This window comes from Nannospalax galili, unplaced genomic scaffold (assembly GCF_000622305.1).
Source record: "Nannospalax galili isolate Female #2095 unplaced genomic scaffold, S.galili_v1.0 scaffold461, whole genome shotgun sequence".
Lineage (NCBI taxonomy): Eukaryota > Metazoa > Chordata > Mammalia > Rodentia > Spalacidae > Nannospalax > Nannospalax galili.
In genome coordinates this window covers 4430553-4439879 of record NW_008349975.1, presented here as the reverse complement: position 1 = coordinate 4439879, position 9327 = coordinate 4430553, and the positions used below count along the sequence as shown (strand labels likewise).

At 38.2% G+C, this 9327-nt stretch overlaps 1 pseudogene; it reads left to right on the top strand.

Moving 5' to 3' along the window:
- Positions 1–8282: 8282 nt before the first annotated feature.
- Positions 8283–9125, top strand: LOC103745232 (annotated as a pseudogene).
- Positions 9126–9327: the final 202 nt, after the last annotated feature.

Sequence of the window (9327 nt, the reverse complement as noted above, 5' to 3'; positions counted from 1 at the left end):
AATTCATGGGCCATTAGTTAAAGGAAAGCTTGCTGGGTCATCTTGTTACAAACCCTCGAAATCTGATAACGTGATAGATTTCATAGTCCTGACAAGCAAGGAAATTGGTAAGTCAGTAGAAGGAAGGCAAATGAAAACAAAGATCACTCTTTCCTCCACTTTGATCAGCATGAAATTATTTAGGTCTATGCGTTGAATACTGTTTATTTTTTTTCCTATACCCAAAGGACAAGAAGGCAGTTTGCAATATTAGATCTTGTTCATAACAAATATCAAAACATCAGTAATTGATTTAAAATCTAATGACATATAGAGAAAAGGCTACATCTTTTCCTTCTTGATAAATCTTCACAAATTAAACTCATCTATCTAACTGTTTATATTATTTAGCACTTTAATATTTCATTCTTTGAGATTTGTTCCTAATCATCTCACAATTATTTAAGTTATGCTTTCTTGGGGTGAGAAATAGATTTTTCCTCATTGATTTATTATTTTGAAAGGTGTAATTAGAGCGGGGAAGTCAAAATAAAAAAATTTTAAATATTTAGAGAACTTTATCTGTTAGCCTTGCCTATGCCTCCCTGTGTTCACCCTCCCTATATAAGTGAGAACTTTTATCAGTGTTTTGATTAGTCTTCCATTGTTTCTTTTTGACAATATGAGCAAGTGTGTGCATAAACACAGAGATGTCTAGATGAGGACATGTACAGTGTGATTATATTGTAAGCACTGTGAATTTTGCACTTCATACATTCTGTGACTGACCATGGCACTGCATAAAGAGACACCTTTCATTCCCTTTTACAGCTGCATAGTACACCGCTGTGTAGACTCATCAAAGTTTATCCAACACATTTCATAATAGAAAACTTTGAGGTTTCTTGTATTTACCATTATAAATATTGTTATGAAGGATACTCTGTAAATAAAATGATTTTGTTAATCTGCCAATCCTAACAAACCTATTTTAAAAGATTAAACCACAATTCATATACAATACATGCAATCTGTAATTTATCCATAATAATGATACTTTCATGACTGGAGGGAATATTTTGTGATTTAAGGCAAGTATTTTGTGCGGAGCCCAGAGGGCCTATCTTGAATGGGAGAAGTGCAAAACGTAAACCAGGTACAGAAAAGTAAACGGGACTCTGTGTGATATTCCTCTCTGGATAATAAATTCTGTGAATGATGTATCATTGATGGCAGGCCGAAGACTCAGGAGAGCCAATAAGCATTAAATAATAATTATTACAACACAGATGCTGAAAGGCTGTTTGCCTCATAACAAGCACTGGGAAACAAGCTGGCATTTCTCAAATGTAATAAAAGCTCAACTGACAGAATGTGTTTAGGGACATTTGTAGGACAGAATTGGAAAGATTGAGTTTATCATTATATTTCATTTTTACTCACTGTGACATAAAACAATATTTTAAGGAAATAACATGCGCATAGATGTCTCAATGTTTGATGTTCTCTAAATATAAAAGTTTTGATTTAATTTAAGACTTCATATGAATTGAAGGGACTGAGATTAAATAATATGCTGTTTCATCTAATAGTTTAGTTTTTATAAACCAGGAAGCATCATAAGTTGGTCTCACTATTCCATTTTGTTCCTTTTGTTATTGAGTAGTAAATCTTCTATTTGTAGTCTAAATCCTTTTCCGTGTATTTTATTTGAAGATACTTTATCTCAAACTGTGGGCTACTTTTCCATTTTCTTGATTATGTTATTTGAATTATGAGTGTGCTTAATATTGATGATTCAATTTCTCTAATTTTCATTTGTTACTTGGATTTTTGAATTTTCAATACTTTTATTGAGTTTTTAAATTTTTATTGAGCATTTGTACATTCAGTATGACAGTTCTTAAACAAATTTAGATCCCCTCCCTGATCTATGCCTGCACACACATCTCCTCCCTGCTAGGACCTCATGCATTCCACCATATATGCTAAGTCCTATCCAGTCAAACATTTGTACACAAATGTCTGTGGGTACAATTCCATCCACTGGAGTCTATTCAGCTCATCTAGAGATGGTAGAGAAAGGTTGATTTTTCCCTCACCCAGCAGATATCAGTCTTCCAAAGTTCCCAGACTAAGACCAGCCTGCCACCCATTTCCCACATGCCATCTGGGTCCTTGCTTGATTGAGCTGGGATGGCTCCTGTGTTGAATGCCACCATTGATGAAAGTTCACATGTGCAAGCTTCCAGTGGCCTGAAAGCCTCTGCTTCCCTGTGTTCCTGAACCAAATCTGCCTCTTAAAATCTTTCCACTCCATCATTCGCAATGATCTCTGAAGAGTTCTGTACAGGACATATGCTCTGTAGTCTCTTATTCTAAAGCTTGGTGGGTTGTGGTCTTTGTGTATCTCACTCTGATATATAAGGTGAGAGCTGAGTGATGCACTAGTTTCTACTCTACCCACCATTTGACTATGTTCCATGAGCCTTATGTGTAGAATTTCCACTGTAGATATGTCACTTAGGACTGGTCATCTCTCAGACATAAATTCTTTGTGTGTGACCAGTTGTGGAACTCTGTAATAGTCTCTGTTTCAGCTACAAAAGAAGTTTTTTTTTGATGAGTGATATCTAGAATACTTGTCTGTAAATATAAGGATACATATTTAGCACATAGTAAGAAATTACATTTGTCTATAGATGTGTCAACCCTGGGGTTTTCTCTAAGATCTAGGACCTCTCCAGCCATGTGTATTTGTCTATGTTACAGTGCCACATATGCAGCAGAGGGCCATTACACAAAAGGGCACAAATGGCCAAAGCATAGAGAATAAGAGTCTGCAGAATGTAGGTTCTTGGACAGGACTCCTATACTAAACTTCACTGACTCACTGCTCAGGGAGTACTGTGGAAGATGGGGCAGAAAGATTTTAAGAGCCAGGGGAGGAGGTGCACGATCATATGGAAATAAAATCTTACAAGCTCCTGGGACCTTGCTCATATGAACCCATAGCGATGGTGTCAACATGCACAAGATCCATGCAAACTCAAACAGACAAAAATCCAACATAGAACTGTGGAAATGAGTAGCAGGCCCCAATTATAGCCAAAGAACTATTGACAGCTGATTATTTCTAGGTGAGAGAGAGCTTATTTTCTTAAAGGGAGGGACTCTAGATAGGCTGACTAGACCTCAGTGAGTGAACTTGTACTGAGGGACGTCTGGACACACTAACTTCACTAGAAAAGCCTTAACACAGTGACAAAATGCATAAAATCCAATACAGGGACTATGGGAGGGTGCCAATGTATAAAATACACCAAATTCACTAAAAAAAAATAATGAAAAGCCACATGCAATGAAAACTATTGACAAAGCTTGGTGTAGCAGAATACACTTATACTCCCAGTTTTTAAGGAGTCTGAAGGGGGAGGATCACTGAGCCCAGCAGTTTGAACAACAGAGTAAGACATGATTTCCTAAAAAGTAAGTGAAAGAAAATAAAAGAAAGAAAAAAGGAAAAAAGAAAGAAAGAAAGGAAGGAAGAAAGAAAGAAAGAGAAAGATTGTAATGATAGGACAGCTGTGAACCAAACTGACAGCATATTTTCTGCATTCTGCATATTGGTTATTTTATGTATATATTTACTTGTTTGTTTGTTTATTTAATGTATGCGCATTTCGTCTGCCTGTATGTAAGTGTACCCATGCATGCAATGCTTGCAGAGGGCAGAATAAGGCATTGGATACCCTACAACTTGAGTTTCACAAGGTTGTTAGACACCATGTGGATGCTAAGAACCAAATACTGGTCCTCTGCAAGAGTAACCAGTGCTATTAACCACTGAGCCATCTCTCTGGGCCCCTGCATATTGCTTTTGATGTATATTTTCCTGTGCTCATTAGGTACTACCAGAATAAGGATGTACAGAAAACAACTGGACATCCTCACTGGATACAAAAATAAGTATTTACTGTTCTCATTTTCTGGAGTTTCTTTCTTGCCTAAAAAAAAATCAGCAGGATGCCCACAGGAGTACCTGAGGTGACTTAGTTCTGCTTCATCTCCAGGCAGGCTCCCCTGGCCAGGGTCTCATAGCAGCAGCAGAGACCTAAGAGCAAAAAGCACCAGTCATTTGAGGACTTTCCATTTACCTCTGTAGTGTCTTCTAAGACTTCACTGATCAAAGAAGTTCACACGACTGAATCAAGGGAGGATGCCCCACCGCAGTTGGGAATTCACTGTTATATTGAGGGACTTAACATAGTGAAAGTGAAGAATTAAAATAATTATTCTTATAAATCTACAACAGTTTCCAGAATTGAGATTCAAGAAAGGCAGGAGCAAAAAACTTGGATTTAGTTCCTTTTTTGTTTTGTTTTTTGTTTTTTTGATACAGGGTCTCCCTGTAGTCCCAGCTGACCTGAACTCACTATGTAGACTAGGCTGGCCTTGAACTCACAACAATCTACCTGACTCTAAGATTGCATAAGTTTCTGTCAGCTACTAAAAGGAAACAGAAATAAGAAATTTAATTCAGTAATAAAAAATCAATCAAAACTATTTTTGACCAGGTAGTATGAACATTGAGCTCTTTATACCTATTGTCTATAAGGTACATATACTAAGAGGATGGGCTATGTGATCAGAATGCTTGTTTCAAGTACAAGATCAACTTATTCATATGGCACTAAAAAATCATCATTTAATTTTATTTATAACTGGGTAATACTGATCTTTCTTCAATGGACAGTTATGATAATTCATTGCAATTTGTGTATGAAATATTTCAATGTATGTCACATAATTGTAAAGTAGGGTTCAATAAGCTTTTAAGTAAAAGAACAAGTTGTGAATATTTTAGGTATTGCCAGCCACAGGCCTGCTACAAGCATTTAGCCCCACTTTTGTAATGTGAAAGCAGTCATAGACCATAGGAAAATGATCAGCATGATTGTGTTCCAATAAAACTTTATTTTTAAAAATGGGAAGTGTGTTAGATTTGGTTTATAGATCATAATTTTTCAACCAGTTGTTAACTATAAAATACTGTTTCTATCATCTCTAATTTTATTGAAGAGCAGAAATCATGACCTCATTTTCTTTGTAATTATTTTCTATTTCCTAGGCAGGACCTGGCATAAATCAGAGTCTTAATAATTAATATTGTAAAATAACTATGTGTTTAACTCTTACAGTGACCAGAGCATTAGTGAAATTCCTGCTAATTTTGAAGCCATGTTTGCCTGTTCTTGCTTTTCTACTTAAGGAGTGAGAAAGAAATTGCACCCAAGATTAGAAAGAAATGAGCCTCTTTTGGTATAAACTTCCTACTAAGCAATGATATGTTTCCCAGCATGGAGATCATTTATGCTTACTTTGTACCTTGAAGAAGTACTTTGACCTGTTCACATTGTCACCAGGCTGTATTTTTTAATCTTCATTATCTCACCATTCTCTAGACAGGACATTATAAATTTCCTTGTATGATAATTTTACTTTTAAACTAATTGAAGGGTGTGTTCAGTTTATGGTCCCCTAAGTGTCTGAGCTTGGACAATTTGTGTGACTTGCTTTGCTAATGATGAGGAAAGCAATGTATAATGTTTGATGAAGAGGATATCCTGCCCTGCCCTATCCCCATCCCTGCCTTCACACACCCATCACGCAACTCTGCTCACTTCAAGAAACACGATGTAATGGGAGTTATGCTCCTGAGATTCACCCTCTGTCATGGCGTTCTATTAAGTTCCTCACCAGCACATTTCAGAGAGTAGAGTAAAAACTTATTTTTCTCATCTTTCACATCTCTTTTTGAATAAGATGATGAAAATGTCATAAAATGACCACTTTTATCCAAGCCATGAGAAAAAAAAAAGTCAATACAAAATACAGAACTGATTTCATTACTTTTCTGCACAATAAGACAATGATTTTTAATCCCATAAAATATCCTGTAGATGGTCCTTGTTAAAAAAAGATATGATGGCTACATTATGGACAAACAGTAAAGGCCCTGTGTGTGTGTGTGTGTGTGTGTGTGTGTGTGTGTGTGTGTATGTGTGTGTGTGTGTATGTGTATCTGTCTGTGCATGAGGGATTTGATTTAAACACTTCTAAAACCCACTGTATCTTAATTGAGACAGAGTTAGCACCACTTAGCTGATATAATCCATTCGGGAAAAGGTACTGTTTGCCTTGTTTAAAGTCAAATCTTCTGATTTGGCTGCAAATGCAGATTCCACCTCCCTGAGCAGCAAGCACGAACTGATAGCAGTGGCATTAGAACGGGTGTTGATGAAAAGGTTTCCTTGTATTATTTTCATGAGGTTTCCTGTTCGCCTCCCCAATGCTTGATGAGCTAAGGTGGAAAAGCAGAGATTTGCTTTGATGGAGCATCTTGTAGATTTTTTTTTCCTTTCAAAATTGATGATGTTTCATCTTAGTGATATAACAGAGCAATGCCCTTACTGCAATTAGCAGCAAACAGTCTAGGATGTGCGTAATCACAAAATGCCCCAGGGATATGAGTATGAGGCAGGTTGAGATAAGCTCTTGTCCATCTGTCCTCATTGTCTTCCAAGTTCACACATGATGCCACCCACCACTGTAATGATATTCCCATTGTAAGTGTTCCTCAAGATAGCAATCTGTTCCAGCGGGAGAATGGGACATTTATTTTCTACATCATGCTGGAAGCTCCTTTCTCCAAGCTTCATTTATTAAAGCTGTGTTTCTGTCATGTGCCTCCTCCTATCATCTGAGCCACTCCATTTTTTATAGACCTGGGCTTCTAACTTCAGTGGTTTTGATATTTCAAGTAGAATAATTCTGTGCTGGAGAAAATGTGCACTATAGGATATTCCACAGTATTCCTGACTTCTGCCAGCTAGAGATCAGCAACACATCTTTGTCTCTTAGTTGTGGCAACAAAAACATTTCCACACATTGCCATAAGCTCGCTGGCAGGAGTGCAAGTAGCTTATCACTTCTGTTTGAGAACTTATTGCTATATGCCAATTTGATTTTTCTACCAATGATGCCCATAGCCATATAAATTCTGTCATATTTGTAATGTAGTATGCCTTTAAAGAAGCATTTCTTTCAATACATGATTTTATAGAAAATAGAGACCCAAGATGAAGAATTCACCATCATATTTTAAATTTCTTTAAGATACTCTCATGTAGCAGAGGCAAAGCTCCAACTTGCTGTGGAAATAAGGAGAAGATGGGCTTTTACTTATTCTTCTGCCTCAGTTTCTAGAATGTTGAGATTACAGGCATACACTGCCACATCTGGTTTTATGCAATTCTGTGGAACAAACCTAGGGCCTCATACATGTTAAGCATGTATTCTATCAACTGAACTGTATCCTCAAGACAAGGTAACAGAGCACACTGTTTACAAAGTAAGGGCTATTCTTGACCTTCTCAGATTGCTGCTTCTTGCATGCCCCTGTTTCCATTGCTACATCAGAGAATTTACTCATCAAAACTCTCCTACATCTTCTTTGTGCTGTACAGAAACCCTTCAATAAATAGTTCATTAATGTAGTTGTGCTTGCATGCATGCCCTCATTCAACCAATATGTGAAAAGATTTAAATATATATATGTGTGTGTATGTATGTGTATATACATGTATGTATATATGTGTGTATGTGTATATGTATATGTATGCATGTATGTGTGTGTAGCAAAAACTGTTATAGACTTACAAGATACAGTAATGAACAGTCAGGTGGTAATTAGTATAACAGATAAATTTAGTCACAAAGGGAGGTTGGTAATCATGAAAGGGTTGTGACTCAATATATGGTGGTCAGAGAAAATCTCTCAACTGCATTTAAGCAAAAGATATCAAACAGCAGTTCATCTGAATACCAGGAAAAGAGTGTCTCATCTATAGGGAACAGCAAGTACTAAGAACCCTGAGGTGAGAGGGTGAGGTGCTCAGAAAATTTAAGAACTAGCAAAGGCCAAGAACCCAGTCATATAGGATAGTCATATAGTGATAGAAAAATGTTGTTTAAAAGGGCTATAAGACAGCTATAATGGCCATATATACAAGCAATGATGTTGATTTACTATGAAGTAGAAAGTAATAGATTTTCAAGTTGAAATCTCAGTTCTTCCACTCTGGTTGTGTAACTGTCAGAACTTATAGTAATTATGCGCTTCAGTTCCTGTATCTGTAACTGGAGGACCTCTAATGGCACTACTTGATAGGGTGGGTGAGGTTTTTAAAAATTAACATAGAGCTGGGGTGGGGCCTTCCTTTAACCTGCACTCCTCCAACATGTCTCCATGACTGTGCATCACCTCTGCAGCAGTGTGGTGACTGCTGGGGAACCTGGAACAAGGCTCTGGGAACCTCGTGGCTGCAACTGCTATGCGTTTCTATTCCAAAGACAATGAAGGCAGCTGGTCTCTTCCCTTTGTCCACAAGGTGGATCCTTGGAAGGATGCCAACTCCACCCTGCTGTCCAAGAAGGAGTCCAATAACCTCTACAAGATTCAGTTTCACAATGTGAAGTCAGAATATCTAGATGACTACACTACTCTGACAGAGGCTGTTCTGCCTAAGCTGAACTTGGATGAAGACTACCTTACTCAATTGTGGGCAACCAAAACACAGGGTATGGGGAGCAGGACCAGGCAGTGTACCTGTGGCGGTTCTCAGGTGGTTATCCAGCCCTCAAAGACTGCATGAACAAGCTCCAAAATGTGCAGCAAGGAGTGCCTGGATTTCTGGAAGGAGCAGTGCATGACATTGCTGTCCAGTTGCTTCTGGAGCTCACCTCTGGAGTGAGCTGCAACCCAGAGCTGGCCCCAACATCTATGAGCTGAGGACATACAAGCTTAACCCTGCAATCATGATCCAGTAGGGGAACAACTGGGCTCAGGCCATCAAGTTCTGGCAGTAGAACCAGGAGACAGTGGGAGGCTTTTTTTCACAAACAGGAGAGCTCTAAATGGTGTGTCACCTCTGGGCCTATGAAGATGTGCAGTCTCTGGAAGAGACTGGAAATGCAGCCTGAAGGAAGAGGGGCTGGGATGAAATGCCTACCATACAGTCCCCTTGGTACAATACATGGAGTCTCGAATCATGATCCCTTTGAAAATTTCTCCTCTCCAGTGATGCTGCCTCTGCCTCGGTGGCCTTCCCTTTCTCCCTTGAGGCAACTTGAGACAGAGGAACTTCTGTACCTCCTGGTTTTGTTTTCTCTCAGCTCTGGATGAATTGTGATGGGTGGTGCTCTGTTTAGAGAAAGATGACATTTTCTGAGGATTTACAACTCTGTTTAGACCTCTCCTACCTCTTTCTCCCATGCTGGAAGCAG